This window comes from Eumetopias jubatus, unplaced genomic scaffold (genome assembly GCF_037043125.1).
Source record: "Eumetopias jubatus isolate StellerSeaLion01/CBP00866 unplaced genomic scaffold, mEumJub1_p1.0 scaffold_6, whole genome shotgun sequence".
NCBI lineage: Eukaryota > Metazoa > Chordata > Mammalia > Carnivora > Otariidae > Eumetopias > Eumetopias jubatus.
The window spans coordinates 30,331,469-30,349,562 of NW_028274812.1; the positions used below are offsets into that span (position 1 = coordinate 30,331,469).

An 18,094-nucleotide genomic window follows, 5' to 3' on the forward strand; every position below is an offset into this window, starting at 1 on the left:
TTGATCTTGCCAGTCCTCCCTGGGACCCACTTCTCTTCGCCAACCAAGGTCACAGGAGTTATCAAAGATTTTCCTTGTTTGTTTAAGAATTAGAATAAATACTAAGTCATTAGTTAACCAAGCTGTCATCAAAGGACATTTCTCACTGTTATTTCATGATCATCCTACCATGGCAGAGTACAAAAGTGTGGAAGGTACCGTTTATAGCATCCGGTTTGCAAAAGCATGGCTGTGAAAAGCCTGGTATATATATTCCTAGTATGTTACACCCACAGGCAATACACTAGAGGGTGTTAGGGCTGGAAGGGACTTACAGGTCACATAGTTGGAACCTGTCATCTTACTGATGAGAAAACTATGCGGTGAAGTGACCTGTTGGAATTCAACCCAGGTGTTTGTGCATCAGTTGAATACATTCTGCCCTTGCTGCTCTGGGAAAACGTTGTGCAAAGCTGAGCCCCTGAGTTCGGTGTGGTCTGTGAGTCTAATTTTCTGAGAGAAGGGCAGAAGTCTAAGCAGCGTGGGACTCTGTATTCCACCAGGCCTGCTGATTCCGGGGGCAAACTGAGCGGTCATCTTGCTGCCTGCCTCACGCAGCACACTCCGTTTGTTTCCCGAGCAACACTGAAGACGGCGAGGCAGGTGCACCAAACAGATGGTCTCCAGTACACTCTGCTTCCTACTCTCCTCCAAGGGCAGCCTGAGCCCCCATTCCCACATTTTAGGGAGAAGCTGGACTTGCATTACATCTACCGTGAGTTCCTATACAGGTGTGTACGTTCATGTATTTATGAAACACGTATGATAAGCTGAGAACATGCTACGTGCTGTATGCATGCTGGAGCTTTCAGAGAGAGCAAAAGCAGCACAGCCCAGGGTAGAATGTTATAAATGGCACCCCAGTGGTACACACACAGAGTGAGAATTAAATCATATGTATTGCATTTGGATATATAGGTCTTGGAGTTATATTCAAAGACTTTAGATTCACACAAGATTCTTGCCCGCCAGCTGAATTTCCACCAGCTTGTCCCATGTTTTCTCGTCATGAAAATGTCACTGGAAGCAACTTGGAAGAATTTAGAAACCTGGCTTGGGGCCCTGGTGTTACTATTTACTAGCTGAGTGACCTTGAGCCAATTCCCCAATCTTCCTGATCATCGGTTGCTTTTTCCTTAGCAAGCATGACAGCACCTATCTTATAGCTTGTCAGAGGACGAAGATGATACACGAGAGCAGAGGGGCTAAAAAGCAAGTTACTTCATCTCTCTGTGCTTCTCTGTCTCCACTTATAAAATCAGCATAATAGAATCCCCATCAGGAAATTGCTGTGGAAATGAAATGAGATGATGATGTCTTCAGTACGTAATACACTTTAGTTATCCTAGGGAAGTGTCCTGTGAATTGTAAAATGTTATATAAAAGTGAAATGCTATTAACTATGAAAGTTAAGCTCGGTCAAAAGGAGAGTCCTGGGATCAGAATCATCCCCAGATGCTACACATCCAGGAGATTGGATAAAACAAGCCTTCAGGTTTCCGTGCTGTTCCAGAAGTTCACATAGATGGCTCTGCTTTGGTTGTAATGTCATAGACCTATCCAGCTGAACATAGGCTTCTTTTCAGACCCTCTCCTCTCTTCTTTCTTTTTAGATAGCTTCTCAGAGTGTAATTCCTTTAAGCATCTGTTCTAAAGTATTTATGTTAGTCCTGTGTGCGTAGAAAAAAAATGACACCAAGGTTTTCTGTCTTAGTCTGCTTATTCTTCCTATTCTTTAAAGCGGGAAGAATGATTTTTTCCCATCCTTGAAATGTCACCTCCTCAAAATGAGATAGCTCAGCACCAAAACAATTTGAAACCTAAAGGGTGATCTAGATAGAGAGGATGTAATTACCCACATGAATGTGAAATTACAAAAAGAAGACTCAATATTCTTTTCTTTGGGTTTGAACCCATCACTGTTCATGAGTATTAGTGAATTTCTGCCTCAGTAACCATTAGAAATTGACTGGTAGCCTATCTTTTGACCAATTTTTTAAGATGGTTCAATTCAGGTAAAAAAAAAAAAATCCATTGGAGACTTTATCTTATTCATTCAAGTGACCCATTTTCCAAAACAACCAGTTGTTTTTGTTGTTAGAATTCACTCAGTTTCTATTCATACAATAGCTTGCATGTGGAGACAAAACTTAATATCTCAGTTGGGGGAAGAAAATGAGCCTGATTACAATATTAGCATTCCTCAAATCCAGATTTGTTCACTCAATAGTAAGCAAGAGTGTGTGAAGAAGGTATTTAGCTTAAGTCTGCAGAAAGAAAATGACTACCCATGCTTTTAAATTATTGGCCTTATGATTTTTTGAAATGCAAAGTAGAAGGAGGAGGAGGAAGAGATGAGAAGGAGAAGAAAAATCTTGTTACAAAGTATGGACAGATGCAAGTGAGTGTCGGCTGAAAATTCCAGCTACAGTCATCAATAAATACGCATGTCTGTGCCTGTTGCGTAGTTCGAACACAATGACCCTGGTTTTCACATTTTCTAGTGAAGAGTGCTATTCTGACTTAGCTGTCCTGGAAACACCTGCTCTGTTGTGTAATATTGATGAACTTGAGTTTGGAACTGCTAGCTCTATACTTCTCTCTGTGAATTATAGGACACGCATAAATGATTAAAACAAGGCAACCAGAAATCTGATCCTGCCAGGCCTCCTTGGGATCAAATTCATTTATCAGCCCACCAAGGTCACTGACCTTGATTACCCAGAGCCTAGCTACTAAAATGATTAATTGATCTGTTCTCTCATTTCACTCATTTAATTTAAAGGGGAGGAGCGTAAAAGCAAAAATATTTTCAATGAATTGACCTGTAAGCAATCTTACTTCGCTTGCTGCAGCCTCTAAAGTACTTATTAATGGTAATGAGAAGCATTAATACAGGCTACAGCAGAGAGAAGAATAAACAAAGCAGCCGTAGCTCTTCTTATACATCTTCCTCATATTAATTAACTTGTGATCCCAAGTTTAATCCTCTCTACAATTCTCTATACCATTCTAACTTCAAAAGGTGTGTAGGCATATGAATTGAAAGAATATACTGGAGGATATGAAGATCTAATTTTATTTCTGCAGAGGAAATAATTAAATAATTTTTAATATGTTTATTTTATAATCAATGGATAACCTTAATTTGAGTAAAACATCATTTTCCTCAAAACTTCAAGGAAAAGTTGTCCATTAGAAGTTTCTTGAAAAAAAAAAAGGAAATTTCCTTCAAATGATATTGTTGTCTTCTTCATGGAATGGTAAGCATAGAGAATATAATAAAAGCATATGTATAAACTAATTAATTTTCATTGTAGGAGCCAAATAATCAAAGAATTAATTTATTCTAACCATCTGGACAGCGTCATACAATATTGTAAAATGATTAAAATGGGTTCTACTCGAAGTATATTGGTAAATATTTAACAACTGCTTGGGGGATGGGAGCCCGGGTTTGTGGTAAATACACCCACTGGGACTGATTTCAAGCTTTCATGTAAAGTCACTGAACACAGAGTTAGGAAGAAATGTGCTGTAATATACCACCGTATGTTATCTTCATACAGAATCGGCAAGATTTAGCAGATAAAAAGTCAGAACGCCCAGTTAAATCTGAGCTTCAGGTAAACAACAAATAATTGTTTTAGTATCAGTATTTCCATGTAATATTTGGGTCACAACTATACTAAGGGATTTTCCATTGTTTATCTGAAACTCACATTTAACTAGGCATCCTAGATCTTATCTGACAATCCTAATGTAGACATCACAGACAGAAAGACCTCAGGTACATAAATAACAGTAAAATGTAATGATGAATTTCTAGTATTTATTACCTTTTTTGAATATAATTTAAATAATCTGCTTTTTCATAATGACTGTGTTTGACAACTCCATGCAAAATTCCTGAAAACTTAACAATCAGTTTTTTGCAAGTCAGCTTTAGCACACCTCTGATATTTTATGTAAGTGTAATAAGGTTCACCAGGGTTAGACTTTGAAAACACAATGATACAGAGTTTAAAGTGTATCTCAGCTCATAATACTAAGATTTTAAAATAACTTAAAATACTACTAAGATTTTAAAATAACTTTAAAATAACTAATAAAATAACTGAAAATAACTTTAAATAATTTAAAATGACATGGCTTCATTCAATTTTACCAGAAGTAAATTTCATTGCAACCAAACTCTCCCAAACTCCACCCCGCCCTCCAAGCCCCACCCCTGGGGAAATTTCTCTGTCGCAAGGAAGAGCACATCTTCAGACTTCTTCCTTTCCATTTTTAGGGATCTGTGTGGTATCAGGCCCTCTTTAGAATTGGGTGATCTTAATGAAAAAGCTCTAACTTCAAAGTTTCTGCCATTTTTCTGTGGGACTGAAGGGGGGGACCTAGAGTAGAAGGTCCATCTGTTCCTGTGTTTAGCTGAACACTTTGATCAGATGATGGTAATGCAAAGATAAGCCTGGAATTTTGCTTGGGGTAAAGGGGAAAAATCTGCACTGATCCACAACAAAGTAATGGGGTTAGGAGTGTGTAGGCCTGCAGTTAGGGGAAAAACGTGATGAAGATGAGCTCTACAGAACAGGTTACTGAGGAAGCCAAAACAACAGTTTATCTAATTTTGTTTGTTTTGTTCTTTCTTTTTGTGCAGAGGACCACGTAATCACAGGCCCCTGATGCAGGTGCAGTGGGGGCACGGAAAGGGACCTGGCTGTTTCCAGTGTGAGCCTCTGGGGTGTCTGCAGCACCCCTGTTAGCTTCCAACACACCCCTCTTGCCCTGGGTGCTACCAGGTCCTTCTTCAGCTTGGGGAGCCAACTGAGTGAAGCTTTTTTTTTTTTTTTTTTTCAGGTGACAGCTCTGGACCCCATGAGGGTTACAAATCTGGAACACTTCACGAATTTGCCTGTCATCCTTCCGCAGGGGCCATGCTAATCTTCTTTGTATCATTCCAATGTTAGTATATGTACTGCCAAAGCGAGCACCAGTTTATCTAATTTTTAAAAATTAAATAGATACATGCATACATGAAACAGATGTCCTTTACTTTAGTCAAACATTATGCTCAAAGGGATTTTTAAAGTCAAGTCATTTTTTTTGACATTTGGGGCATTCTTATTTCATGGTAAAAACTTGTAGGGTGAATGACCAATCACCCTGTATCTATATTATTTTTTTATTAGACTAGGTTTCCTTTTAGGTTTTCTTTAAGTGAGGAACCCCCAGTACAGATACTTTTTTGTATTTATACATTCATGTATGATCTAGTTTAATTTTCATTTAATTTAATTAACATTTGCCTTAAATGTTAACTTCAGATGTCAGTGGAAAATATAAAGGTAGACACTAACTGTAGCATTAAAAACAGTAGTCTGTATTTTATGTCCGAACACGTATCTGATATAGACATCTGCATGAAAAATTGCAAATTTGGATATCAAAACCAGTAGCTATGTAGGAAGTTCTATTTTTCTCATTTCTAATATTAGGAAGTTATATGGCAAATAGCAATAGTTATTAAACATGTTTGCAGTTTCTTCTAGTAATATGAATAGTAACACAGAAGTATTCCTACAAGGTCTTCATTGTTGTTTATAAACCTTTTTTAGTTTCCAAACTGAGGTTTGACTATACCAGAAATCTGTTATATTATTGATAATTATTGAGCTAGACAGAATTAAATCATTTCACTAGAATAACTGGGTCTTCTAATCACTTAATTAAACTGATATTGATTCGTTCAAAAGTACAACCTGAAATTATTTTAAAGATTACATCATTTGTCAAATTCTCTATATTACCTAAGACACTCAGTGGTGAAATTAATCCTCCTACATTTACCATTCTAAAATGAAATTGAATGTATTTCCATTTTTTCTTAGTGATGTTGAAGATGTACAAATCAAAAAAAGAGATGGTAAATTTGTCCCAAATAAAAATGTGAAACTAATTCAAAAGTTTAAACAAAATATTTCATAAATAGTATGGAATAAATAAAATACTAGAAATATAAGAGAAAGTGAAAAGAAATTATTATATCCAAAACTTTGTCTCATTTGTACATAATAGAGTATTATATTGTTGTTGTCGTTGTTATTTGCTCTTATTAAAAAAGAAATTATTGTATTTGGGATTTTGTCTCATTCTTACATAATGCAGTGTTATTGTGGTTTCTATTGTTATTTGTTCCTATTAATTTTTACTTACGCCTACTGGAGAGGTTGTAGCATTTTTGATCACACAATAATGAAAAGGTCACCAAAATGATAACTGAGGATCTCAAGTTCACCAACCAGCTGGGTGACTTGGGCAAGTCACCTTGCCTCTCTGCATCTCAGATATACCCTGCAGGGAAAAAAAAAAAAAAAACAGAAAAATTGTGGAAAAAAGCTTAACAATGGGGTATTGGATAAACACATTAAAGAACTTTTATAGATGGTATAATATACAGTTATTTAAAAGGATAAGATAGGGCGCCTGGGTGGCTCAGTTGGTTAAGCGTCTGCCTTCGGCTCAGGTTATGATCCCAGGGTCCTGGAACCAAGTCCCACATCTGACTACCTGCTCAGTGGAGAGTCTGCTTCTCCCTCTCCCTCTGCCTTCTCCCCCTGCTCATTCTCTGTCTCTGTCTCACTCTTTCTGTAAAATAAATAAATAAAATCTTAATAAAAATAAAAAGAATAAGATAGAACTATGTTTGCTGACATTAAAATATGTTAAAAGTAATTAAAGAAACAAATTGAAGAAGACTGTATATAATACAGCTCTATTTTTGTTAACAAATAAACATGCAAACATAGAAGTCTATGTGTACACAATGGAATATTATGCAGCCATAAAAAGGAATGAGAGCTTGCCATTTGCAATGACGTGGATGGAACTGGAGGGTGTTATGCTGAGTGAAATAAGTCAATCAGAGAAAGACATGTATCATATGACCTCACTGATATGAGAACTTCTTAATCTCAGGAAACAAACTGAGGGTTGCTGGAATGGTGGGGGGTGGGAGGGATGGGGTGGTTGGGTGATAGACATTGGGTAGGGTATGTGCTATGGTGAGCGCTGTGAATTGTGCAAGACTGTTGAATCACAGATCTATACTTCTGAAACAAATAATGCAACATATGTTAAGAAAAAAGAAAAAGAAGAAGAAGATAGCAAGAGGGGAAGAATGAAGCGGAGTAAGTCGGAGGGGGAGACGAACCATGAGAGACGATGGACTCTGAAAAACAAACTGAGGGTTCTAGAGGGGAGGGGGGTGGGGGGATGGGTTAGCCTGGTAATGGGTATTAAAGAGGGCATGTTCTGCGTGGAGTACTGGGTGTTATGCACAAACAATGAATCATGGAACACTACATCAAAAACTAATGATGTAATGTATGGTGATTAACATAACAATAAAAAATAAAAAAAAAGAAGTCTATGTGTACAGAAAAACATGGAAAAATGCATACTAAACCATTAACTATACTTACATTTGGGTAGTGGAATTGGAGTCAGTTTGGGAGAAAATTACAACTTTTTTTTATATGTTCCTATATATAAATCTTTACTGTGAACAAGTACCATTCGGGTGGCTCAGTTGGTTGAGCGACTGCCTTTGGCTCAGGTCATGATCCTGGAATCCCGGGATCGAGTCCTGCATCAGGCTCCCTGCTTGGTGGGGAGTCTGTTTCTCCCTCTGACCCTATCCCCTCTCATGTGTTCTCTGTCTCTCCTCCTCTTTCTCAAATAAATAAATAAAATCTTTAAAAAAAAATGCCCAAAATCACTCACAAAAAGCATAATAAAGTTAAAAATATAATTGTTGGAAAGAAGGAATACATTTATTATTCTTTATAGATTATTTTAACTAGAAAAGCCCAAGAATTAATTGAAAACTATTAAAATTAATAAGAGTTTAATAAAGTAGCTGTTTATAAGATATATAGTCTTCTAAAATATCTTACCAATCTTCTAATCATAACCAGCTAAAAAGTATAATGTACAAACTGTAAATGATCAAGAATAATATTTTTGACTTTCTTTTTCCACTATCCATTCCACTGGTTTCTTTGTCCCTATCCAGAACCTCATCTAGTTTTCTTTTCCCGGTGGAATGACCCAAACTTCATTCCTGAAGCGTTTGAATCCTCAGTAATCCTGACTTAATGTGAGTGCTATAATTTTCTATCGACTTTACTCTGGGACATGAGAATACTAAAAGACAGCCCAGAGAATCCCCTAGCTTCCACATATAGGCCTTCAACTGTTAAGCAGTAACCCAATTTCCTCTTGGTAATTAGGATAAATCACCCTAGCCCTTGGACTAATTTCCTTCTTTTTCTTTTGGCTAAGTGGCATGAGGATTCCAAATTGGCCAGGTGGCAATCTTGTGTTCCAATTCAACACAACTATTGTTGGTAGTCCCAGTAGCCTATTCTTCCCTTGCAAAGCAAGACCCCCAAACCAGCAGATCTTGTAAGTACAAGGATAAGAAGCAAAAATTCTGCAAGTAGATTATAAACCAAAAAACAGTAAGTTATTAATTAGCCAAAGTGTTAAGTGAACAGAATAAAAGATATATACATTCTAAGTGATACACTAGAGAAAAAAAATTAGAACCATGCAATGAGATCAGGATATTATAATAAAAGGACATTCAAAGAATAATCAGAAAAGAGATCTTGGAAATTGAAAATAAAATAGAAGAAAAAATTTTTAATTCAATAGAAGAGGATGAAGATAAAGCTACCGGGAATCTCGCAAAAAGCAAAACAAGAAAAATAAAAGGCAGAAAATAAAAGAGAAAAGATAATAAAATTAGAGGACCTGGCCAAAAGTCCATCATCCAATTGATAAAATTCCAGAAAAAAAGAGAGAGAGAGAGAAAGGGAAACAATGGAAAATATTTAACAAAATATTTTTTTTAATTTCCAGAATTAAAGAATGTGAGTTTCTTAACTGAAATGGCCCACTGAATGCCCTTTACAGTAAAAGAAAATAGATCCACCCCAAAGTTCATCAGAAACGTGAACCAAAGAAAAGATCCTAGAAGCTTCCAGAGGGAGAGAAAAAGTCACATACAAAACATGAGGTAAAAGAATTTCACTAGCAACACTCAAAGTTATAAGCAACTAGAGAAGTGCTTTCAAGATGGTAAAGGAAAATTATTTAATCCAGAACTAAATATCCAGCCAAACTATCAGTTAAGTGCAAGGATAAAACAAAGATATTTTCAGGCATATAAGATTTTGAAATTTACCTCCCATGCACCTTCTTCTGGAAGCTTGTGGAAGCTTCTGGAAGCTGTGTTTCATCAACAAAAGAAGAAATGGGATCCAATAAAAGACAGGTGATAAGAATGTCCAGGATGTGGCTCTAACAGCAAGTGGGGATGGCAACCAATCTATATTGGAATAGTTAAGAATACTCCAGAACAGACTTTTCCATTAAAGAAAAACTGATAGACAATTTGGTATGTCTGAATAACTTGAGAGATTTTAACAATGACAGAGAATCTATGGTTTAATTAGAAATAGCACATGAGAAATTAAGCACATTTATTAACTTGAAGGGAACAGAAAGTAGTGTAGGAAAAAAACAGTAATACCTAACAAATTATATAATTTCCAAAAGATAAGATTATGCATTGCACATTTAAAAAGTATTGAGAAGATAAAATAGTAAGGCATTTTTGTACATAAGGGAAAGATGATTAATTTAGATTTTTAGATCTAATAAAAAAGAGATGGTACAGCATGATTTCAAAGAAAAAAAATGCTACTCCTTCAAGTAGTTAAACCAGTGGACTCCAAGCCTATCACCATAACTGATTCCTGATTGAAATGAGAGAGATCACAAATGGAACCCCTGGTTGAGTGTATCAATCAGGCTTTGACAGGAAGCAAGTAGCAGACTCCAGGAAGGTTTAGAGAAGGGATTATATATGAGGTACAGGCAGGTATAGGGAAAACATAAAGAAGAATGAGATGCCCCTGGGTTAGTAAGAGCAGGTGTTACACCATGTACATGTAAAGAAACAAGAGGAGGAAGCTAAACCCAGCGGGAAAAAGTGTTGAAAATGTCACCTTGAGAGGGGCTGTGACCTTTGGCCTTTGGTGGCAGTTACGCAGCTAGCTCCAAGGCAACTTTACAGGGAGGAAGCAGGGAAATATAGGACCTGACCTCACTGTGTTCCTTCCCTCTGACCCCCTGCAGGGACTACTCTTGGGACAAATCCAGCTGGGAACCAGAGGTGAAATGAACCTGTTAAAGGCGTGTACACGGGTCTGCCTCTGAAGCAGAGAACTAGGCACAGAAGGGTGAAGAGTGGTTGCAGGGTAGGAATGGAAGGCATCTGGCTCAGTGAACAGGGCACACACTATTCCACATGGTTGCTTTTATCCCACTTAGTACAGCTAATTGCCACATTAAGACAATATATCATCACTATGAAAAATTATACACTTCATTTTAGTGTGTTTCAAATATGAGGCCAAATAATAATAATAATAATGATAATGATAATAAATCAAACTTTCTCAACAAACACTTTAGTGAAGCATTCTTTGGACACATTCTGATCCATTTGAAAATAAAGAAAAGTATTTATGAAGATAATTAATTCATTGCATTTTGCATGTGACCATAGGCAGAGAGGATAATGCAATGGAGGGAAGGGCCATGACCAAAAGAAATTTTGGAAATGCATTTGAAGGGCCGGCATTAATATCATTTGGGGGAAGGGTTGATTATTTGATTTCTTTTTTGCAATGGGATTGGATGGATGGAAGAAACACTCAGGATATGGGGCAGATAATGCTTATAAAATTACCTGCAATGGAACAATGTGTTTCCTGATTCTGAAACACAATGGAGATCTGATCCTAGCTTTAAAAATGTATCTCATCTGGGTGCCTGGGTGGCTCAGTTGGTTAAGCGACTGCCTTCGGCTCAGGTCATGATCCTGGAGTCCCAGGATCGAGTCCCGCATCAGGCTCCCTGCTCAGCAGGGAGTCTGCTTCTCCCTCTGACCCTCTTCCCTCTCGTGCTCTCTCTGTCTCATTCTCTCTCTCAAATAAATAAATAAAATCTTTAAAATAAATAAATAAATAAATAAATAAATAAATAAATAAATAAATAAAAATGTATCTCATCCACAAGTCTGTTACCATCCATCAATATCCGCCAAGGATTCAATGATCACACACTCAGTGCTAGGCACCATTCTAGGGGCTATTGATGCCACAATCTATAAAATAACGTTGTCTCAGCCTTCGTGAAAGCTTTGTTCAGACAAATCTTGTGCAGAAGTCTATTATACTTACATAGAAGATAGAAAATGAATGATGATAAAAGCAGAGGTGCTCTAGTTTAATTAGGTGCAGGGAGCTTGGAGCCCTCTGTGCTTCCCCATTCTTTCTGTTGTTTGGAACCCAGTACATCATTATAAATCTACTGTCTTTATAAGCTTCAGAGTATTAGCATCTCAGAGGTAGGGAATAGCAGTATCTACTGGAAGGAATTAGGCTCAAGGAAATCCCAGAAAGATGTGTGCCCATAATTGTCACTTAAAACTTTTAGAGAACTATTTACATTTTTAAGTTTTAGAATACTCTTGTTTTATGATCCATTCATTCAATAAATGAGTGCCTTCTGTTTGCAAAGCACTGAGAATCCATGTTGAAAAGACAAAAGTTCCTGACCTTTTGTGATGTCCATTCTTGCCAGGAAGATAGATATTAAACACTTAATTACATAATTGGTTATTTAATTCCAACTGTTGGTTAAAATGCTAACATCATGTGTTCCAAGCCAAAAGTTCTTCCTTGTTCCTTGTTTAAACAGAATCCATTTAGGACACAAATACATGCTTTCTCTGAGTGTGTGTGTGTGTGTGTTTGTGCAAAGTTTGATATTATCCAGGCTTACTTATTCTGGGAATAATTTAAACTTTTTTTAAAGATTTTATTTATTTATTTATTTGACAGAGAGAGAGAGAGAATGAGCAAAAGCAGGGGGAGTGGCAGGCAGAGGGAGAGGGAGAAGCAGGCTCCCCACTGAACCTGACCCTGAGATCATGACCTGAGCCAGAGGCAGACGCTTAACCGACTGAGCCACCCAGGCGCCCCTGGGAATAATTTAAACTTTTAATGTAAAGGTGTAAATTAAATGAACTGTCCCCAGACCTCAAATTTACTTTTAGGAGTAAAAGTCAGAATGTAATTTAAAAAAAAAGAAAATCATACTTGTGATGGTTTCCACGAAGGGAAAGTACAGGATGTTTTGAGAGTGTGGGGCTGGAATGGCCTCCTTGAGGAAGTGACATTGGCGCAGATTACCGTTTGGTTGATGGGGATTAATTAGTCCAGGGATTGCAAACTCAAATTCCTTTGTGGGGTGGGGGGCAGACAGGTAACACAAATGTGTGCATCTGGCAGGGGATAAGACTGAAAGAAATATTAAGGCCCAAGGTAGACTGGAGGAAGTCTACTGGCCTTAAGGCATTCAAATTCAAATTTTAAAAATGTATTTCATTTGGGCTGGCCAAACAAAAGAAGTCTGCAGCCAAAGACAGCAGAAGAGCTGGCACGCTTCTCCTGCCCCGACAATTCAGGCAGGGGGAGCAGCAGGTGCAAGAGCCCTGAGGCAGGAGGGAGCCATCTGTTTTGATGAGCTGAAAGAGAGCAATGGTGGTGGAGGGCAGAAGCAGAAGGACAGAGAGGCTCAGAGGGGCAGGCGGGAGGAGGAGAGCCACAACACTCAGCCTCATCTGCAGGTGGGGGCTGAGGTCTTTACTCTGAGTATCCTTGGAGGCATTGAAAGGTTTTAAGCAGAGAAGTGAATAAATTAGACTTGCATTTTTCAAAGCTCATGGGCAGCAATGTAGGAAAGAATTAAAAGCAGACAGTTAGCAAGCTGCTGTGGTGGTTCCCCATTTTTCCTTTGGATTTTTTTAAACTACACTGTTTAAATAACTGTTCGTGTTCATGCAGTCTTACCCTGGTATTCCTCACTCTAGATAACCAAGCTGGACACTTCCTTCTTGGTCATGACTGTGACAAAGAAATTACAGGTGTCCATGCTGTGGAATGAAAAGCCTGAAATGAAAACCTCACAGCCCATACATAGAATCTTCTATCTGCTGGCAGATATGGCCTTTCGATCACTTTCCCGAAACCCTTATGGGTAAGACAGTCTCTAACCCCCAGAAATTCACATGCCTGGGGAGAGAGATCCTTAAGCCAGTAAATATTAAATGCTGTGGTGCCAACAATGTGAACGTAAATCCCAGGTATTATGGGAGCACCAAGAACATAACCTGCCCCACGTGGAAAATCAGATGGGGCTTCACCTGCAAATCTAAAACTTATTGCTAGATTTATCATTTGGTTCAGTATTTAAAAAGTAATTCTCATTTAGAGATTCTCTCATGTAGACTTTTGTCAGGTAAAAGACATAAATGAATACAATTATATGACTTGTGTCAATAAATAACTTGCGACGTTGGTTGGCCCACTCTCTTGGTGGCCCCACTCTTGGTTCTCAAAGACCAAGCAGAAGGGAAGTACTGTGAGTCAGCAAATCTCTATGATTTTTATTGCAAGGCGCAAACTTGAAGATAGGAAAAAATTGAGTAAGCCAGACACATTTGCTTCTCCTTTTAAAAAACGGAAATGACAAACTCTTGCAACTTTCACACACAGCCCAACGTGATGTATTTATATTTTTGTTGTTATTGTACAAGACAAATGGAGTGAGCATCTGATGTTAGAATTAATGCACTTTTCCCCCAACTTATATGTTTATTGGCATATTTAGGCTCAAAATAAATTCTTTCCTCTTTCTCTGCTTATGACTTTGTATAAAACATGGTCATATGACATTAAAGTTACAAATAAAACTTTGGGATTAAATGTCATTCCCTTTGTAAAAATGGTCTCCCTTGATGTAGTAATCATTCCTCGTATGATGTCTCTAAATCTAGATTCCAAACTCTCTAGGCTTGTATTAAGGTTTCACACTATAGCTATTTTGTCCTTAGATAAGCAACACAAAATCTTGCGGTGTTGGAAAATCAGCACACGCAAGGGTCATTTATTTCTGCTCATGGTTGAGGGAAGGGGTCTATGCTGCAATCTCTGGGGAAGAGGAAGACTTACAGTGCTCTGCAGAGTGAACGGAGGACATGGAAGTTTCTTTAACGCAAGCATTTGCCTCTATGTTCCCATGAATAACAGTGAAGCACAGCTGTGGGACAGCAGATCAATCCAGAAGTCAATCAGGCAAGGTTGGCATCATCATGCTGATTAATTGATTTGTTTTCAGGATGATGGTCTAATATCTTTATTGCTCAATGAATTAATTTATTCAAGAGTATTCATGAATAAATGCCTCAAAAGCATCTTTCAAATGATAATTCTTCCGACATGGCTATCATATGTCTCTTAAACAAAAGGCAAACTTTGAGAAGCGCTGACTAAGATGAAAGTTCTCCTTTCCACTCTTAGAGGCCTGTATTTTTAGTATGGCAAATACATCATGAGGAAAGCAGATGGTAGAGTGGAAGGAACCAGAAGCACTAGCTTTGAATCCCACACTTACCTGCTACTCATGAGTCCTAGCCAGCAGCTGATGGTTGGGTGACAGGAGAATGGGACAAGAAGCTTTCCTCCAGTAAGATCTGGACAGATGCTAGAGTCACAGTCCAGTGGACTAAGGTTGAGAGCAGAGCTGCAGGCCCGTGGGGGCACCCAGACTAGTGTATATTCAAATGGCAGCTGGAGGGGAGAGGAGAGTATTGTTAGGATAGAAGTTTAGGTTCACAGTGTGACTCAAGGCAGCCAGGTATTAGCAGCTCAGCACAGGCACACCAGGTCCTACCTGGGGAGGACAGAGGCTGCCAGGGGTATTCTCTGCCCTGAAAGCACTTGGATCAGTGTCTCTCTGGACTTAGGTATCTATGGTAGGTATCTACCAGTAAAGTTCAAATTCCTTAGCTTGACACCAAAGTACTCTGGGGATCGCATGCTACTAGAACTTACTCCTCCCACCTTCAGATGTGTGTTCTATCTACATCATAGCTAAACAGCTAGTTTATGGGTCCAGAAAGTACTCAGCGCTTTTCCAGGGCCATTTTCTTGCTCACACTGCTCCTATTACCTGGGGTACCCCATCTACCCCCACCCATCATTACTTGTCCAAACCCTCAGCTCCTTCAGAGCCCAGGGCAAAAAGCATCCCCTCCTGGGAAGACTCTCAGACAGGATCTTACTGTCCTCAGAAATCTCACTGCACTTCCTTTGTATTTCACATTTGCCACTTTGTATTTTGCATTAGTTACTTGTATCTGTGGCTGACTCTCCTTTACAGGACCAGAAGCCCCTGGGGGAGTGGTCAAGTCCTCATGCATTTTTGTACTAACCACAGTACCTGGGCTCAGTGCCTTCAATAAAGTGGTTGCCCAATAAATGCCTATTGAGTTGGTCACTGGCTATATTGCTGCCTTGCCTGTTCTACTGAGAGTGAATAAGTAACCATAATTTAATGGCTCATGTTGGAGAAGAAGAACAAGAGTGGAGAAGGCAAACCATTATACTGCAAAGCATAAACAATGACACCTGCGTCTGTGTTTTTAAACTGATACAAAAACATATTTCCAAATAATATTGCTCCTACAGGTAACAATAGATCTATTTATTATTAACTGTCACACAGATTTTCTGTAAACTTCAAAGGAATAAGAGGAATGAGGTGAATAGAGGGCTTGAGGTTAGGAATTTCAGACTTCCCCTGGAAGTGGGTGTGCAGAGAAACAAGAAAGCTGGATTCCCTCCTGCAGTGAAAGTGTGCCCCTATGAGTGTACACGGATGCATTGTTTCATGACTTTAGACATTCCTGCTTCACTGAGAGCAAAGGAGGAAGAGATTACAGGAGGGGGTGCCTACTTCACCCCCTCCACGGGCCACCACCAGGACTGTTCCCGCTCTTCCTCTCTCAGTTTCCTTTACAGCACAGGATGCTCTGCCATGAATCCTACCTTCAATGGAGAGAAAAGCAAAGGGGTGTTGAAATGTAGGTCAGGAGAAATTCACCCTGTCAGTCAAGCTAATCATGAGGTCTAACTGGTTGGTTTCACTGATCTGGGTTTTGTGATTGGGATAAAGTACCCTGTATGACTGTGCAAGACTGATTTTCATTCTAGATGTGAACCCGTTTTCCTCACCTGATGTGTAGTCAAAGTCCCCATGGCTCTTGCCCTCCGGAGGGTGTTGGGTGCCCTTGAGAGGTTGTGAAAGTCGGGCTGGCTCCCATAGCTGCCGAGACAACCAGAAGCTCAGAAAGTGGAGCCTTCACGCTGCTGCCAGAGGGAGCGCCAGGACAGTGCTCAAGCTTTTCAAGGCCCTCTGCGTGCTCACATTCTGTGACCCAGCTACCACCGCAATGGAAGAGATTGCCTTCGCAACAGTCTAGGTCACTTGACCCTGGCTCACATGAGGAGAGAGGAGGGCCTTGGAGAGGCAAACAGATCTTCATTATTTCATATGAGGAAAATGCTGCCTATTGAGTAAAGGCCAGGGATTCAAAAAATAAATGGAATCACAGGCAATTTAAATGAGATAATCGAAAGTATAAGTTTAATGCAATTAAGTTAATCAAATCCCATGCGTTTTCATTTTAAAACTCCATTTTCATTAAATCCAATTACTTCCCTCTATGACTTCGGCTTTAAATGAATGTCAGCAATGATTACAAGGAATCCCTCCCTCCTGCCATCCTCACCCCCCACCCCCCAGCCGCTTTCAAGGTAAAGATGCAGGTGGTTGCAGCTACCAAATGCAAGTGCTTCCCAATCAACATAGGGGCAGACACTAGTTAAGGACACCATCTAAATGAATGCACTTGAAAATACTGAGTTTCCTAGGGAGGAGTCAAGATGGCAGAGAAGTAGGGGGACCCTACGTTTGTCTTGTCCCTTGAATACAACAAAAATACTGAGTTTCTTTTGTTCTTTCTGCCCTCTTACTCACCTTGCCCCCTTGCCCTCCAGAAAAAGGTTTACATACGTGTGTTCCTCAGACTTTCCAAGGGATTAGCAATTTAGCTCTCATAATTTCTTCACATTTATCTTTCACCAACATCAGAAGCTAACAATTCAACTCCTAAAACTCATTCCATCACATTGACTGATGCAACATTAGGCAGAAAGGACATACTACTGTCCAGGCAGGTGTCCAACCTCCTCCCCATCAAAGGGAACCTGGTGGGATTATTCTCTCAGGCGGTCACTGTCCTCCGAGGACAAATCAGCCTTTCCCTTACCTGCTATTGCTCTCATGGACGTTATTCACCTTCTTATGAAAGGAGATCAGCATCTGTGGCTAGACGGAAGTGCTTCAGCTGGCTCTGTGGGCATAGGTTTGCTTTAGATGAAAGTCCCCACAATCAATCAAGTGCAACCTAACCACAGAAACATCACAGCAGATTTTGTTACACTTGTTGGACTTTACGAGACAAAATTCTCTACAGCTTTGAGGTTAGGAGTTTTATGGACAAATTGAGAAAACAAGCTTTCACTAGCAATCTTACCGAATGAATAACTTGTTGAATTCTGTTTTCAAAAGAGTATACAAATATGAATTTGGGGATTGTTGTTACTACTTCACCATTGTGTGATGGGAGATCTTCTGTCTGTCTTTTTGGAGTATTGAGTCCTAGAATTCCACTCCAGTCCCTTAAATGGTGAAATACAGTCAAATTCCCAGAAAAACCTCAAACTAAGACCAATGCCTCCGTAAATGACTGAACTGTTAGGATTTGTCAAATCAAAAGCTTTGTTGTCATTGGTGGTGTTTGATCTTAATACAAATGACTCTTTGTAAATGTTATATCATAAAACTAGCAGTGATTCTTAGAACCAGCTGGAAGCTTTGGAACACGTGATGCTAAGGTTTTGAATGGGATGCTAAGGCCCTACCCAAGACCAGTTGAATCAAACTCTCTCTGGTAACAGGGCCTGGGTGTTGGAATTTCTCACAGGTCTCTGGATGACTCTAATATGCA

The 18,094-nt window shown here is 39.1% G+C and overlaps 1 non-coding gene across 1 annotated transcript; it reads right to left on the reverse strand.

The window, feature by feature from the left end:
- Nucleotides 1-4,926: 4,926 nt before the first annotated feature.
- LOC114225678 (U6 spliceosomal RNA) lies at nucleotides 4,927-5,033 on the reverse strand. The gene has a single exon (XR_003612616.1). It is a non-coding gene; the product is annotated as a U6 spliceosomal RNA (small nuclear RNA).
- Nucleotides 5,034-18,094: the final 13,061 nt, after the last annotated feature.